Here is a 17,911-nt window from a genome sequence, read left to right as displayed (position 1 = left end):
ATGGTTATCCCACAGCAAGGAAGTTTAGTGTGGACTATTCCTAGCCTACCTTCTAACCTACATTCTCTGAATTTACATCAGTAAGAGACATAAAGTGAAATCCACCTTGACCTCAGAGTTTCATCAAGATGGTGATACCATAGTAACTGACTTGATGCCTTCCATGCTGTCTTTGTCTTAACCTAATAAACTTGTTCGATGCAAACAGCAATTCTGGTTTTTGTGTCAGTTATTTGATATCCAATATTACTTACAGACACTTTTTGGCAGAATTCTATTCCTTGTGTTTGCACAGCTGAGGGGCTCAACATTGACTGTTGGTGGGAGGCCTTTGCCGCCTGGCTGTTGGAGGCCAGCCTTGGCTTCAGGAGGCTGGCTGTAGCTCCCTGCCATATGTGTTGTGTTTTATGCTTAGTCACTCATCATGTCTGACTCTTTATGACCCCATGGACTGTAGCCCAACAGGCTCGTCTGTCCATGGGGATTCTCCAGGCAAGAATACTGGAGTGGGTTGCCATACCCTCCTCCAGGGGATCTTCTCAACCCAGGGACTGAACCCAGATCTCCTGCATTTCAGGCAGATTCTTCACTTGTCTGAGCCTCCTCCTTGCCATATTGGTTCCAAATATGGCTGTGTGCCTTCTCAAGGCTTGGAAAGATTAGAAAGTTACTCTAGCAAGATGGGTTCTACAATGCCATACAATTTTATGTGTCAGAAACACACACACATGATCACATGCATTTTATTAAGTTGTTTGTTATATTTCATTGTTAGAAGTAAATAACAAGTCCTGTCCATTCTCAAGAGGAGGGCATGACTAAGGCATTGATAGCAAAAGGTACTGATATCAATGGAAATTTCCTTAATTTTCAGTGCTGTCAAACAATTTATAGCATATAAAGTTATTTTATCTCTGAAGATTTGGTAGAATTTGCCCCAAATAATTATCTGAATCTAGAATAATTTGTGTCAGTCAGTTCAGTCGCTCAGTCGTGTCCGACTCTTTGTGACCCCATGGACTGCAGCGCGCCAGGCCTCCCTGTCCATCTCCAACTCTCAGAGTTTACTCAAACTCATGTCCATCGAGTTGGTGATGCCATCCAACCATCTCATCCTCTGTAGTCCCCTTCTCCTCCTGCCCTCAATCTTTCCCAGCATCAGAGTCTTTCCTAATGAGTCAGTTCTTCGCATCAGGTGGCCAAAGTATTGGAGTTTCAGCTTCAGCATCAGTCCTTCCAATGAATATTCAGGGCTGATTTCATTTAGAATGGACTGCTTAGATCTCCTTGCAGTCCAAGTGACTGTCAAGAGTCTTCTCCAACACCACAGTTCAAAAGCATCAATTCTTCAGCTCTCAGTTTTCTTTATAGTCCAACTTTCACATCCATACATGACTACTGGGAAAACCAATGACTACACTTTGACTACACGGACCTTTGTTGCAAAGTAATGTTTCTGCTTTTTAATATGCTGTCTAGGTAGGTCATAATTTATGTAGTATTTACATAATGATTATTTTTCGTTTGTTTCTTCCATGATACTCACTTTCTTTATAATTTCTGAATGTAATGGTGTCAAGTTTGGTATTTTGTATTCCCCTTGGAAATTATCCATTGTATCTAAGTTTTCAAATTTATATGCATAAAGATGCATATTATTTTTAAAACTCCTTGTTTCATTCTTTTATTCTTATTTTGCATATGCTTTTTTCTTCATAGTGTTCAGTACTTTGAAACATTTTATAGTACAATTTTTTCATAGTGTTTAGTACTGTGGATTGTTTTTCTAATTACTACTAGAAATTTTCTTGCAGATTCTGCTAGTTACTATTATCATTATCATTTTTTATTTTGAAATTCTATAATCTCAGATTATATTTCTCTTCTGCCTGAGAGTTTTTTAATCAACAATTTACTCTCCAAGTATAAATAGCACTGCATTTCTCTCTGCATTGCGGTCAGAAAATGTTTTCGGCAGTATTTTTATATTTAAAATGTACTAACTTTCTTTACAATCAATTTTTGGTATTTTCTGTGGAAGCTTGAGAAGAAGCTTTATTTTCCATCATCAGTATATAGATGAATATGCATCCATTGAAGCTACCTTGTTAATTAAATTTTCAGGTCTTCTTTCTTTTCGATCAGTTTTTTTTTAATTTTTTTTATTTTTTTACTATTTTATCTGTCTGTTCTGAGAGTGATAAGTTAAAGTGGTTCATCATTATTACTGTGAATCTCTCTAAGTCACTATCTCTCCTTGATAGATAGCTAGACCAATATATATGCATTTTTCTTAAAGATGGTTTCTGTTTTTAGCACATAAGTAAAATACTCAGATGTGTAATATATCTCTTGTTAGGTTATTGCTTTGGGGGATAACACTGGAGTTGAAAATAAATCTCACTACGCAACTCCTCTGCCAAAAGACACACAGTACGTGGACTGGTGGAATTCTTTCTGTACTTACAGGCAGCAATGACAGGGACCAATGGAACCACCTGCCACACAAGACAAACTAAACAGACCAAAATAACTTTGCAATAACTCTGAATGTTATGAATCAGCTCACAACATCCATGTGCTAACCTGAACAGGATGAGTTCAAGTACATGATGTCAATGAGGAAAAGAACTAGCAATAATATAAACTTTAGAAGAAAGATGAGATCTTCTCAGAGGCATATTCAAGTACAAAATATAAAGAAAGAAGGAGGGCTTCCCTGGTGGCTCAGTGGTAAAGAATCTGCCTGCCAGTGCAAGAGAAACGGGTTCAATTCCTGGTCTGGGAGTATCCCACATGCCACGGAGCAGCTAGGTTCATGTGCCACAACTATAGAGCCTGTGCTCTAGAGCCCGGGAACTGCAACTACTAAGTCCATGTGCTTCAACTACTGCCCTGTAGACTGTGCTCCACGATAAGAGAAGCCACTGCAAAGAGACCGCCATGTTCACTATTATTACTGCAAATTTACCACTGCAGGGAAGACTAGCCACAGCTAGAGAGTAGCCAGTGCAGCAACAAAGACCCAGCACAGTCAAAAATAAATACATAAAGTTATTTTAAAAAAGGAAAGAATGAGATACTAAAGAAATAACATGAAGTGGTAAGAAGAGAGATACTACTTTGCCAGTGTCTTTAACCAAAGTTTGGATGTTCTGAAGATGAAGTTTTGGGGTAATCAAGGTAGATAACAGTAGCCCCTGAATATGCTCACAAAAACTCATAGTAGAAAAGCACTGGTTGGATGTAGCTTTTTATCCACACATATATATTGTCAACTAAAAACAGTGAAAGATATCTCACAGACAACATGCAAACACTCACACACACAATCACAGGAAATCCACATCAATAAATATGCATGAAAACATTGTAGGAGTGAAAAACAGAATACCTTTAATGGAAAATCAATTTAGATATTTTTTAAAATGGAAGTGGGATCTTACGGACAGAGAAGCCAGACAAGTACAATCCATGGGGTTGCAAAGAGTTAGACATAGCTGAGCAACCAACACACACACACACAAGATTGTTTGTATTCAATCATATAATTATGGGCTTCCCAGGTGGTGCTAGTGGTAAAGATGGCATCTGACAATGCAGAAGATATAAGAGACACTGGTTCAATCCCTGGGTTGGGAAGATTTCCCTGGAGGAGGGCATGACAACCCATTCCACTGTCCTTGCCTGAAGAGAACCATGGACAGAGGAACCTGGCCGGCTACAATCTATAGGATTGCAAAGAGTCAGAAATGACTGAAGCGACTTAGGATGCATACACATAATAATAACATAGAACAAATGAATGTTTTTTAAATTATTGGAAGCTGGCAATTCAATCAAAAAAAGTCTGATGTTACATGGTAGCTTAGATTTGGTTGTCATTGTTTTATAGACAAGAACATCCTTAGTATAATTAATGCTGGATGTATATATGATGCCTCTATTTATAATAGACTATCCTGAACAGATGAGCACCCTAGAATCTCTCAGAAGAATCCAGAAAACCAAGTATCTTCTATAGCATCATGGATGTTGGCAGGTGTATCCACAGCCACTGTAGCCACTTCCATAGCCACACCCCAGGCTGTCACAGCCACCATACTAGTTGCTTTAGAAGCTCATGATGTGAGGAGAAGAAGGCTTAATTGAAGAGCAGTTTCAAAAGTTTTGTGCTTAAAATCTGTTACAATGGGCTTCCCAGGTGGCACTAGTGGTAAAGAACCCACCTGCCAATGCCTGAAACATGAGAGAGGTGGGTTTGATCCCTGAGTGGGGAAGATATCCAAGAAGATACCCTAGGAGAGGGTACAGCAAACCAATACCAATTAAGTGGTATGTGAGACAAACCACAGGCATTGTTGGACTCATTTCAAACTAAATGCATTGAGACTATCTCAAAGATTCCTCATGGCCAATATATCCAAGCCAAAACAACTCTGCTATTTGTCATGACACCTATCAGTAAATCAAATGCCTTAAATGAGAGATTCTTCTCCTAATTTGATGGTTTGTTGATTCCAAATTGCAAATTTAAACTATGTTACTATCAGCATGTGATCATATAATTCATACAGATTCTATCTGTTGAAAATCTTATTTAAATAATACCTTCCATTCTGTCTGCATATATGGAGTCTTGGGAATAAAATTGTGGCTTCAAAGTGGTAGGAGACTAGGGAAAGTTTGTGGACAAGATAAGGAGAATGCATAGAGAAGACACTGCTGTGTCAGTAGCTCTGTGTCTGACACTCTGTGTCACTGCTGTGTCTGACGCTTTGCAACCCCATGAACTGCAGCCTGCCAGGCTCCTCTGTCTATGAAATTCTCCAGGCAAGGATACTGGAGTGGGAAGCCATTTTTCTCCAGGGAATCTTCCCAATCCAGGGATTAAATCTGGGCCTCCTGCATTTCTGGCAGATTCTTTACCATCTGAGCCACCAGGAAAGCCAATGGCAGGGTTTAATTCTAAATCCTTGAGTACCTAATATGTTCTATTAAATTTGTGAAGCAATATTATTCCTTTAATTTATACTTAAATATATCTGCATCTATCATTTTGTAAATGATCAAAAGTCATGGTAGAGTCCCTGACATTTAAATCCATTAACCACTGTCACCTATTAAATGTTGCTATCAAGATAATAATACCTTTTATGACTATTTTAATCAAACACTCCTCCCCCTCCAAGAATAAAAAAGCAGTTAATTATAGCTTTTTTTTTTTTTTTTTTTTGAGTGAGGCAATTTAGTCATACCAATTTCAGGTGATGTTCTAAGAACTTTGATAGCCTAGAGGAAGAATGATCATTAGGCTATTTAAATTAGTTTTTTCCTAGAAATGTGTTTTAATTTATCACTTGATTGATTCTGCATTGTAATATAGTTGATGCTACTTTTATTTCTCTATGGGAAATTTGAAAATGATATAATGAAGATGTTTTGTAGGTCTAATATCTTCACCCAGCAAATGGTGAAAAAAGTCATAACACTCTATTTTACAAAAATGATCCTACCAAACACACACATGGAAAGGACACTCAGAAATGTATGTTTATTTTCTGATTAGATGAATGTGTTTGATCAGATCTTTAGTATGAGAGCATTCTGTTTCACTAAAAAGCAATTTTTGACTCATCAGATATACTCAAGATAGATGTATTGGAAAGATTTTGAAATCTTATGGCTTCATTCTTGTGATTTCTAGAGGAGAACTGGCTGAAATTAAGGGTGTATTCAAAATCATGTATTCTCTCTCCCTTTCTAAAGTGTTGAGAATATATGTAAAACTGTTTTTACTTAGAAATACCATTAGAAAAGTAAAAATCTACTGATAGATTTCACATGGATGGGTGGATAATGACACCTCCCCATGTCCCTTCTTTAAGAGAAGGCACAAGTTACATTTTAACTGTGATGTAAAACTATTTACACTTTTCTGGTGCCAACCAATGAGGTGGAGAATCACACTAACTTGAATTAAGACAGCAGTAATACTAGGGCTATACAAGAGAACTCAGTGTGACTGGTGACAAAGAGAATAATGATCAGATATCTTGATGAAGGACCAGACCTGTGTCTAATCCACTGGTATACATAAATATATGTTGTTTAGCATTTTTTATACTTACTTAGAATATAACTCAAATACTGATACAGAATCTAATCTGTTACTGATAAGAAAAAGTGGAGAAACTGGATTCCAAGGAAAAATTTAAGTTTATAGTCCTTCAGTAAAAATTGAATGCAAGTGAGAATTAGGTTGATTGGTGTAAATAGAAAAGCATAATGCCATTTGGTCTGACTTGGTTTTTTGGAAGTTTTAATTGGTTGGGTTAATATCAACATCCTGGAGTTGAAAGATACATTATGGTTTCAGTATAGAAAGAGAACTGAATATCTGAAGAAGATAATTAATTCGAATCAAGAGAAGAAAGATAAACACATGAGTCAAAGGATTGTTATGCTTATGAAATGTTTAAAAAATGAGTGAAGCTAATTGGAACCAAGAGCAAATAAGACTGAGGTCTTACCGGTATAGTCATTTTTGACATAAAGGAAGGTTCGAGGAGGGTAAAGTGAACACATAATTTGGGACAGGCAATGTAGGTATCTCCTTTCATTCAAGACCTCAGTTGGATTAGAGGAGCCCAAACAGGCCAACAAAACAAGCTTCCTAAATTACTTTGAGGTTTTATCCTGTGGTTGAGCAAAAACAAACTAATTAGAGTGGTCATAAAGTTAGCCAATGGCATGAAGGTGTGGTGGGTCACACCCACACTGAGGGCGTATAAAAGGCCCTCTGCAGGGAGACCTCTCCACACTCAAGTGACACTTCTACTCTCCTTCTCTACCCGAGAACAACCTCAACAACCAACACCATGTGTGGCTACTACGGAAACTACTAAGGCGGCCTGGGCTGTGGAAGCTACGGCTACGGAGGCCTGGGCTGTGGCTATGGCTCCTGCTATGGCTCTGGCTTCCGCAGGCTGGGCTGTGGCTATGGCTGTGGCTACGGCTGTGGCGCCCGCTCTCTCTGTGGAAGTGGCTACGGCTATGGCGCCCGCTCTCTCTGTGGAAGTGGCTACGGCTATGGCGCCCGCTCTCTCTGTGGAAGTGGCTATGGATGCGGCTATGGCTCTGGCTTTGGCTACTACTATTGAGGACGCCACGGAAGACTCTCATCCTCTACACCTGGACACCAGGATTCACCAATTCTGAACCCCACGTATACAGAACCTTGCTGAAGACGTGCCCTTTAATGCCCTCTACATCTGATACACCCACGCTTCCCTTTATGCATTTAACTCTTAAGTAGAGGAATTGAAATTCATCCTGAGAATTCCCACATGATCCCCTATTATAATGGTGGTCACAGATTCTGCCTTTATGTTTTTCATGCTGAAGCCATTTCTCTCTTTTCCTAATAAACTTGTTTAATCTGGAAAAATAAACCTTGGTTTCTTTTTATTTGAAGTGTGATATTTACAGTTTTGGTTTTTCCCTGATTGAATTAAAAAATTGTCTTATTTAGGAATATCTTTTTTTTTTCCTTTGTTTTTCTATTTCTACTTCAGTTGCTCTACCAAATCCTTCAGTTCTGACATCAATGTCAGTTTTATAGATGTTCGTTTTCAGTTCTGGTTAAGCAATCATTGCATATATTATATCAGGTTATTGCGATAAAGTGATATTTGCCAGTTTTGCTAAGCATTGCCTGGAAATACTATATATTCCAAGTACTTTTATACCAAAACTTTAATCTGTGTGAAGTTTTTTTGGAAGATGTGATCATCGATGCATAATTACTGCTTCGAATCTTTGATTCTAGCACACTTCTGCAAGAAGTATTTCTTATGCTTGTTCAGTTCAAGAAGGAAACAAAGTCAAATCTACCCTGGTCTGCTTCCTCCTAACTTTAACAAACCTTACTATATTTTAAAATTTTGTTTTTTTGAAGAAGACACCATTTCAGAAACTCATGACACATTTTTGTTTAGAGCTATTGCATAGCATTTCTATGTTTTTTATCTGTCCTGAGTTATTTCTTTTCTTGGTTTTTGTGTGGCTTCACAGTTTTAATTGCAATTATTTGCCTTTCCAATAATTTTTGTGATTCGTATGTTTGGGAACTTTTCAATTATCTTTTTTTTTGAAATGAGATTTCTAAATCCCGGACGTGAGTGAGTTCAACTGCTCTATTTAGTTTAAGGTGAGGGATATGCCTCACTTCATGTTGACAGATTCACATGAAATTGTTGACCTCCCAAGAATGGAGTAAGATATCTTGGAAGATAAAATCCCTCAACAGAGCTTTTTTTTTTCTCTTTAAGTATGAGAATTTGTCTTTCTTATTTACTTTATTCTTAAATTTTGGAATTTTTGTTTAATATTAAGTAACAATTAGATGATTTATATTCCTACATCTCAAGAAACAGTGGATTTTACAACTATTTGGCTTGGTTGGTAAAAGTAGTTTACCTGTAACTAAAATGATGGATGCATGCCATTATACATTTGTCAAAATCCATAGAATCATAACATAAAGAATGGACCCTGATTTAAACCACAAACTTCAAGTGATATTAATGTGTCAGTGTAGGTTTAGTTCGTAACAAGAACACTACTATAGTGTCACATGTTGACAGAGGGGAAAGTGCTGTGTGTATGTAGAAACTGAATTCATGGGGATTCTCTGTCCCATCTGCTGTTTTGCTGTAAACTTAAAACTACTCTAAAAATATTGTTTATTAATTAAGAGGAATGCTATGACACATAATGCACTCATTGTCTGACCAGAAAAGTAAACATCAGTTCCTTCTAAGAGATGAATAATTTCTGAAAACAAATTCTCTTAGAATTTGTTTCATAACTGTTTATATTGGGAATATTGAGTTATATGGCAGACAGTATCTCCCACAATCATTTTAACCAATTATGAAACTATTTGCTGAATGATTACTTTGTTAACTAATATTTAGTCATTTCCCCTTCTGGTCCATGAATTTATGCAATATGTAAGACTTATCTCTCAAAATTAAATGACTTTCACATAATTTTAACAAGTGGTCTTTAAAATATAATCCTCAATTGTATGATAACCAATTGATGGAATCTAGGGGTGATAATTTGAAGCAACTGACATTTTCTGTAGGGAAAAATTTAAATTATTTGATACCATTGTGATTTTCTAACAGTTATTATCTACATGAAGGAAAGACTTCAATATTAAGCATAATAAGGGGTCTAGTTTATAGATATATACTTATAAGTAAAAATAAAGAGAAATACATTTAAAAATGCATGGTAAATGAATAAATAATTGCATTTGATCTGATTATTTTAGGAAAATATTGTTCTATTATATTAAAAGTCTAGTTTTATATTAATTTAAATTACTTACCAAAGCAGATAAGTTGAATGAATTACAAAACTATTGTGTTCTGAATTCCAGAGGAAAGTTAGCTGAAATGCAGGTGGTTTCCTGTCCTGAAATCTCTTCATTGCTGCATAATCAATTCCTCTATGCTTGCAAATCATATGAAGAAATTTATAATATCCAGATTATGAATGAAATGTCAACACCTTGGTCATTGATTACAGATGTGTCCATAATCACACATTAGTCCTGCATCCTCCCAAAGACATCATATCTTAGTGTTTTTGGACAATAACAATATTCTCTTGACTTTGTTGTGCCTCCTAGTAGCCTGAATTATCACAGTGAAAAAAAACGACATAAAATGATATTTCAATGATTATTTAAGAGAGTTCCATGGATTTGATAAAAATAGATTACCTATTTAATGCTGTGTGCCTTTACAAATGAACTTATCTTCATCTAAGACATTGATAAAATCAAATATCTGAAGAAAAATATTCAGTTAGTCAGAGTATTAGCTGATTATTGTGTATCTTCAAGTTTGACCAAATCTCTCTGTTGACTAGAAAGAGATTACCAAAAAAAAAGAGAAAAAGTCTTGCCTTCTGAAACACTGACATTTCATATACTAAAGCTTATAAGCACACAATTGACAGTAGTTCATATATGTCTTAAAAGTTTAAAAAATGGTATATATTGAAAATGACAGTTGAAAGAAGTTTCAATAAAATGGGATCCATTACAGTATTACCATTCTTTCAGGTGGGAGGGTCTGAACAGAAATTGGAATTCATAGGAAAAACCATATTTAGTGATATGAAGAAGAATTAGGCATTTAAAAATAAAACAATAATTTGTTAATGTAAAAATCCAAAAGATACTGTTGGCTCAACATTTTAATAGAAAAATTTAAAAAGCTGGCTCTTTGTTAATTGCATCACAGAGATGAGTGACAGTTGGGATTTTCTATGCTGTATACTTTCAGAGAAGAAACAACTAAAGTACTAAAAAGGAAAAATTGTTTTGAAGCAAAATAGAAGCAAAACTCATTGGTTAAAAATGAATACTTTTGGGTATAGAAAGATAAGGAGAAGAATATAGATTTTATTTTGTGCCAAGAGAGAGTCAAAATTGGCCTCCTGCAAATGCTACTTCTTGAAATGATGCATGTTTATCGAAGTTAAAAAAAAAGACGTAGTGTAATGAAGGAATTTATATATACAACCATCTCCTCTATTATTGGCACTGAATTGTTTCAGAAGAATCCCAAGTAGCCAAATAAAACAAGCTTCCTTAATACCTCTGAGGCTTTATCTTATGGTTGAGAAACACAAAACTAGTTAGATTAGTCATAAAGTAAGCCAATGGCATGATACGTGTGGTGGTTCACACCCACCTTGATGGCATTCTGCAGGGATGTTGTTTAGACTGAAAGGACACTTCCACATCCTTTTCTACTGCAGGGCAATCTTAACAACCAACACCACGTGTGTCTACTATAGAAACTGCTATGGGGGCCGTGGCTGTGGAATTTGTTGCTCTGGGGGGCCTAATCTGTGGCTATGGCTCCCACTCTCTCTGTGATATGGCTACTGATGTCCCAGCTACTTTTATTGAGGACACACAGGATGTTTTTATCTCAGACACATATAACATCATGATTCACCAGACATGAATCCCACATCCTGTGTCTACACTGTGCTGTGCTGCTGTGCTCAGTCGTGTCCAACTCTTTGCAACCCCATGAACTATAGCCCACCAAGCTCCTCCTCCATGTGATTTCCTAGGCAAGAGTACTGGAGTGGGTTACCATTACCTTCTCCAGGGGATCTCCCTGACCCAAGGAGCCAACTCACATCTCTTGCATCTCCTGCCTTGATAGGCAGATTCTTTACCACTGAGCCACCTGATCATAAATCAATTCATATTTTGCAAGAATACAAACAAAAGGGAGCCTTAAATGCATTGGGATGGTGAGTTTTTGAGAGGAGGCAAATGAAAAATGGATATGTAAATAAAAGTATACTTTAAAAAAAGTATTATTTTAAATACTTATTTTAAATTATTTAAATTATTATTTTAAGTTATTATTTAAATAATAATTGTTTAACTGTTTTAAATTATTGTTATTATTGAAAAACACAAGATAAGACATTGATCAGTGAATATCTTGTACCAAGAACTGTGTCATTAATTCAATCTTTTGTGCCTGAAAAAGTGAAAGTGAAAGTCATTCAGTCATGTCCAACTCTTTGGGATCCCATGAACTATACAGTCCATGAAATTCCCCAGGACAGAATACTGGAGTTGGTAGCCTTTCCCTTCTCCAGAGGATCTTCCCAACCCAGGTATTGAACCCAGGTCTCCTGCATTGCAGTCAGATTTTTTACCAGCTGAGCCACTGTACCTGAGGCCCTCATTGACAAAAGTAATGACGGGATAAAGGGAGGAGATGGCATTCCTGGAGTTCAGGGCTCCAAGGTTTCCCTCTAGAAGCTGGAAGCAAAGTGGGTCTGTAAGTAGGTGCTGGAGGCAGAGAGAGTGAAGAAACATCCTGGCTTTCTCCTGCCTTCCAATTTCTCACCTCAGATGGGCTACATGCAGTCAGAAGGCAGTGAATATGGGAGCTTGAAAACAAAAGCCCACTTGCTGGGGTCCAGCCCCAGCAGGATCCAGGGGTACCCTCAGGATGAATGGTGTCGGCGAGGGAGAGAGAGAGAAAGAGAGAGAGAAAAAGAGAGAGAAGGGGAGAAAGAGAGAAAGACCAGACTGGGGGTGTTCAGCAGAGTCTGGCAATGCTTTATTTTTTATCATAGCTTTAATACCCTAAGTTAGTACATTTCTAAGGGGAAGATAGTTTAACATTACATCAGCTTGTCCTTCATGAAACCAGGTGTTTTCTGCATACTTCTTTGTTTATGAGGGTCTTGTACATTATCTTCTGGCCTTGGGGCCTATTGACATTTTATGCAAGTCAGGTGAATGTAAACCTATTTTCTGTTTCTGTGGTGATCTTAACAGAAAAGTTACAGTCTCATAGGGCAACAGTACAGCATGTCACAACACAGTAGAAGTATAACCTTGTTAACATAAAAGTCAATTCTTCTGCAGAAGTTGTCAGTTGAATTTATCTAAGAGGTTTACCCCACACAGACTCTGTGGCTTCAGTGAGGCAGCCTCTGCCTAGCACTCCTGCCTAACAGTTAACAACCATCTCATTGGTACCACACTAGGGTTAAGCTCTTATTTTTCTAGATCTATGACCATATTAACAATGGTTTCCATAACACAACCTTAGCACATTAAGAGCAAAAACACAGCAAGCAAACGTTAACCCAATAACCACTTTTAGAATAATTTTTCTTGTGTTTTCTAATAGGGCTTCCTCACTCCCCCGAAGGGCTCTATGTCTATTAGGGCCTTTACATGATCAGGTTCTTTGTGTTATTTTATGATTAGGATATTATAAGCAATCATGCATATTAGTACCAAAGGCATAAACGCATTTGCCAAACAAACTAAAATACCAGCAAAGGAGTTTAAATTGAAACACTCCTTTCATCCTGGATAATCTCATAAGATACCACCACCTGGGAAACTTATTGATTAAAATTCTAAACTAATTCTTATTTGGAAAGAGATCGGGGAAGGCCTTCTGCCTGTGTCACAGAAATTAGGAAGTAGTCTATTGAAGCAAGCATCAAAAAGACAGATATCATCTTTAAGGTGAGCACCGGGGGCAGCTTTTCGGAATCCCTGAAAACCTGATCTGCCTTGCCTGTCAGGTTTTCTCCTCATGACCTTGTCACGGGTGGGATCTCGTGTGTTGGCTCCCAGCACCCACAGGGATCAACTCCCCATGTCATAGGGCAGAGCTTAGGAAGGGCAACAACTGGTTCTGAGATCAAACGGGTCAAGGATTAATTTGTAAGCAAGAAGAACACATTCAGACTACAATGCTAAATGCCCACTGTAGGTTGAGATAAACCTTATACCATAGACTCCTGATGTGATTTGCCGATTACCTGCAATCTGGTTGCTCCCATCTGGATCTAAAACCCTCAGTCATTTATTCCCATGCTTTACCTCCTGAGAAGTGAGAGAATGTGATATCTACCTTGTGAATCACTTATTTCCCTTTACCAGAGTGAAGCAATCATTGGGATACCTTGATCATTTTCATGCATTCTGCTTTAGACTGTTTTCAATAAATCTGGTTATTCTGAAATAAAAATCTTGGTTTTCTTGCTACTTATTACATATAATAGAATTTTAAAAAATTTTGCAATTATTAACTACCTTGATTCAAAAAAATGTTGTGTTACCTGTTTATGACATATAGTCTCTTGATATTTCAACCTCAGTTGCTCTGCCAGTTCTAGGTTTCTTATTTTTGAAAATTATTTTAATGCTGTAAATTTCCTCTTTTCTTAAAGAGGGGATCATGTTTTTGCTGCTGGGAATTCTCAGACTAAATGAGATAATGTCAATCAGTTTAATTGTTGCTTAGTATATAGTAAATATTCTGCATATTTTATCTTCAGAAATCATCAACTGCAAAGTTTCACACTTTCCCAAATTTTCTTCCTATGCTTTACTTTTCAATTACACAGACAGAAATTTGCTCATTTGGTTCTGTGATTCACTCTTGAGCTCTGTAATTTTGAAAAATGCATGATCTTGTGGTACAACCACCACAACCACAAAGGTGTCATCACTCTCCCAATAAAATCCCTCATGCTTTTTAAAAATCCCTTTGCAGTCAGTCCTTCCCCACACTCCTAAACCCTGTAAGTAACTCCTGGTTCTAAATTCTTGTACTTTTGCCTTTTCCAGAAGATCAGAGTGTTGGGGGTCTGCAAGGCCACTTGCATTATGGAGATTTGCTAGAAGGGCTCATGGGATTAAGCATATAATTGTACCCATGGGCAAGGTTTGTTATAGCAAAGTAGTAAGGGTACACAGCTGGATCAACTAGGAAAGAGAATCAGGAAGATTCAGGAGGTATTTGTGTGCTTAACTTGTGTGCTAATTTGTGAGCTCTTTCTATCCATGAGGATCCATACAGAAATTAACCTTCTCCTAACAATAGAAATAAACCATTCTATATATGAATTTTATGCCCAAGTTTTTAACTGGGCATAGATCAAAAGTTCACTTCGGTTGCCCAGTTATGTCTGACTCATTGTGACCCCATGGACTATAGCACAACAGGCCTCCCTGTCCATCCTCAACTCTCAGAGTTTACTCAAACTCATGTCCATTGAGTCAGTGATGTCATCCAACCATCTCATCTTCTGTAGTTCCCTTCTCCTCCTCCCTTCAATCCTTCCCAGCATCAGGGTCTTTTCAAATAAGTCACCTCTTTGCATCAGGTGGCCTTCTGCTTTAGCATCAGTCCTTCCAATGAATATTCAGGACTGATTTCCTTTAGGATGGACTGGCTGGATCTCCTTGCTATCAAGACTCTTCCCCAACACCACAGTTCAAAAACATCAATTTTTGTCACTCAGTTCTCTTTACATTCCAACTCTCACATCCATACATGACTACTGGAAAAACCAAAGCTTTGACTAGACGGACCTTTGTCAGCAAAGTAATGTCTCTGCGTTTTTATAATGCTGTCTAGGTTGGTCATAATTTTTCTTCCAAGGAACATGCATCTTTTAATTTCATGGCTGTGGTCATGATCTGCAGAGATTTTGGAGCCCCCAAAAATAAAGTCTGTCACTGTTTCGCCATGGATTTGCCATGGAGTGATGGGGCCAGATGCCATGATCTTAGTTTTCTGAACGTTGAGTTTTAAGCCAACTTTTTCACTCTCCTCTTTCACTTTCATCAAGAGGCTCTTTAATTATTCTTCGCTTTCTGCCGTAAGGGTGGTGTCATTTGCATATCTGAGGTTATTGATATTTCTCCCGGCAATCTTGATTCTAGCTTCTGCTTCATCCAGTCCAGAATTTTTCATGATGTATTCTGCATGTAAGTTAAATAAGCAGGGTGACAATATACTGTCTTCATGTACTCCTTTCCTGATTTTGAACCAGTCTGTTGTTTCATATCCTGTTCTAACTGTTGCTTCCTGGCCTGCATACAGATTTCTCAGGAGGCAGGTCAGGTGGTCTGATATTCCCGTCTCTTTCAGAATTTTCCACAGTTTGTTGTGATCTACAGTCAAAGGCTTTGGCACAGTCAATGAAGCATAAGTAGATGTTTTTCTGAAACTCTCTTGCTTGTCTGATGATCCAACAGATGTTGGCAATTTGATCTCTGGTTCCTCTGCCTTTCCTAAAACCAGCTTGAACAACTGGAAGTTCACAGTTCACGTACTGATGTAGCCTGACTTGGAGAATTTTAAGCATTACTTTGCTGACATGTGACATGAATGCAATTGTGTGGTAGTTTGAACATTCTTTGGCATTGCCTTTTTTTGGGATTGGGATGAAAACTGACTTTTCCAGTCCTGTGTCCACTGCTGAGTTTTCCAAATTTGCTGACATATTGAGTGCAGCACTTTCACAGCATCATCTTTCAGAATTTGAAATAGCTCAACTGGAATTCCATCACCTCCACTAGCTTTGTTCATAGTGATATTTCCTAAGGCCCACTTGACTTCACATTCCAGGATGTCTGGCTCTAGGTGAGTGATCACACCATCATGATTATCTGGGTCATGAAGATCTTCTTTGTACAGTTCTTCTGTGTATTCTTGCCACCTCTTATTAATATATTCTGCTTCTGTTAGGTTCATACCTAACACACACCATAGTGTGCCCATCTTTGCATGAAAAGTTCCCTTGGTATCTCTAATTTTCTTGAAGAGATCTCTAGTCTTTCCCATTCTATTGTTTTCCTCTATTTTTTTGCACTGATTACTGAGGAAGGCTTTCTTATCTCTCCTTGATGTTCTTTGGGGCTCTGTATCAGATGGGTATATCTTTCCTCTTCTCCTTTGCCTTTTGCTTCTCTTCTTTTCACAGCTATTTGTAAGGCCTTCTCAGACAACCATTTTGCCTTTCTGCATTTCTTTTTCTTGGGAATAGTCTTGATCACTGCCTCCTGTATAATATAAAAATGGTGCCTGCCAAATACCAGACCCTAGAAGGAAAACACAAGTTCAGCAAATGACTATATTATTTGTATGAGCAGTATAGATGCAATGAGCCACCTTATCAGTTAGTGATTGATGAGAACTCTGCTGAAATTTAATTCTCAGATTTAGTATCAGTGAAACATTGATTTTATAGAGTGAGTGAAGACCTGTTCCCTTCATTTTTTTTTTTTTTTTTCTTATTAACTCTTTCTACTTTTTTTCTGGAGAGAGTCCAAAAGGTTGGTATTATTTCTTCCTTACATGTTTGATTGGATTTACAGGTGAAATTACATAAACCAGGAGTTTTCTTTATTAGAATGACTTTAATCAGAAAGTATATTTTTCCATTAGTTATGTGACCATTTAGATGATCTATTTCCTTTTGAGCTAGCTTTGAAATGTTCTGCCTTTTAAGGAATAGGTCAATTTTATCTAAGTTATTAAATTTATGAGCATGATGTATTTTTTTGTTGTTGTTGTTTTTGTTTCTTATCTTGGTTATTGTTAGGTCTTTAGTGATACTTCTTCAGAGTATTTAATTCTTACTGTTGTTAAAATATCTTCTTTTTTTTTTTTTTCAGTCCTGCTAGAGGTTTACCAATTTAATCGAACTTTTCATGAAATCAGTTTTTACTTCCGCTTATTTTCTCTATTTCTCATTTCAAAATATATTGATCCAGTAATCACCTGCATTATTTTCTTCCTTTCCTTATGGGTGCTTCTTTAGTAATTATTTTAGAGAAAGCTTAAATTACTAATTTAGAGCTTTCTTCTTTTTTCAGTGTAAAATTGGTTGCTATAAATTTCTCTTTAAACACTACTTTATTTCATTTAACAAATTTTGATACTTTCTATTTTCATTTTTATTTAGCTTGAAATATTTTTAATATTCCCAGAAAATCTCCCTTAGACACACACAAAGACACATACATACACAAACACACATATTTGAAATGATTTCTTATACACAATATATGGCTGGATCTGGTTTTGTCAATTTGAAGATCTGTCTTTTAATTGTGTATTTACATATTTAAATGTAAGTTAATTGTTGACATGACTGGAATTAGTTCTATCATTTTACTAACTGTTTCTGGTTTCTATTTCTCAGTTTCCACTTCTCTGTCTTATTTTGTATTCTTTGAATATATTTAATATCAGATTTTAATTTATCTAGTGTTTTTTGGCTGAAAGTGAAAGTTAATTGCTCAGTTGTGTCCACTCTTTGCAAGCCCATATTCTAGGCTCCTCTGTCCATGGAATTCTCCAGGCAAGAATACTGGAGTGGGTGGCCATTCCCTTTTCCAGGGGATATTCCAACCCAGGGATTGAACCCAGTTTTCTTGAATTGCAGGCAGATTCTTTACCATTTGGCATAACTTTGTAAGTTTTAGAGGTTACTATAGGGATTATAGCTTATATAACTAATCTTTGAG

The 17,911-nt window shown here is 37.0% G+C and overlaps 1 pseudogene; it reads left to right on the top strand.

Annotated features, from left to right (window-relative positions):
• LOC136152351 (keratin-associated protein 6-1-like) lies at positions 1-7,163 on the top strand (annotated as a pseudogene).
• The last annotated feature ends 10,748 nt before the right edge of the window (positions 7,164-17,911 follow it).

This window comes from Muntiacus reevesi, chromosome 21 (assembly GCF_963930625.1).
Source record: "Muntiacus reevesi chromosome 21, mMunRee1.1, whole genome shotgun sequence".
NCBI lineage: Eukaryota > Metazoa > Chordata > Mammalia > Artiodactyla > Cervidae > Muntiacus > Muntiacus reevesi.
The sequence above is the reverse complement of the archived record's forward strand: the minus strand, read 5'-3'. Positions and strand labels throughout refer to the sequence as shown.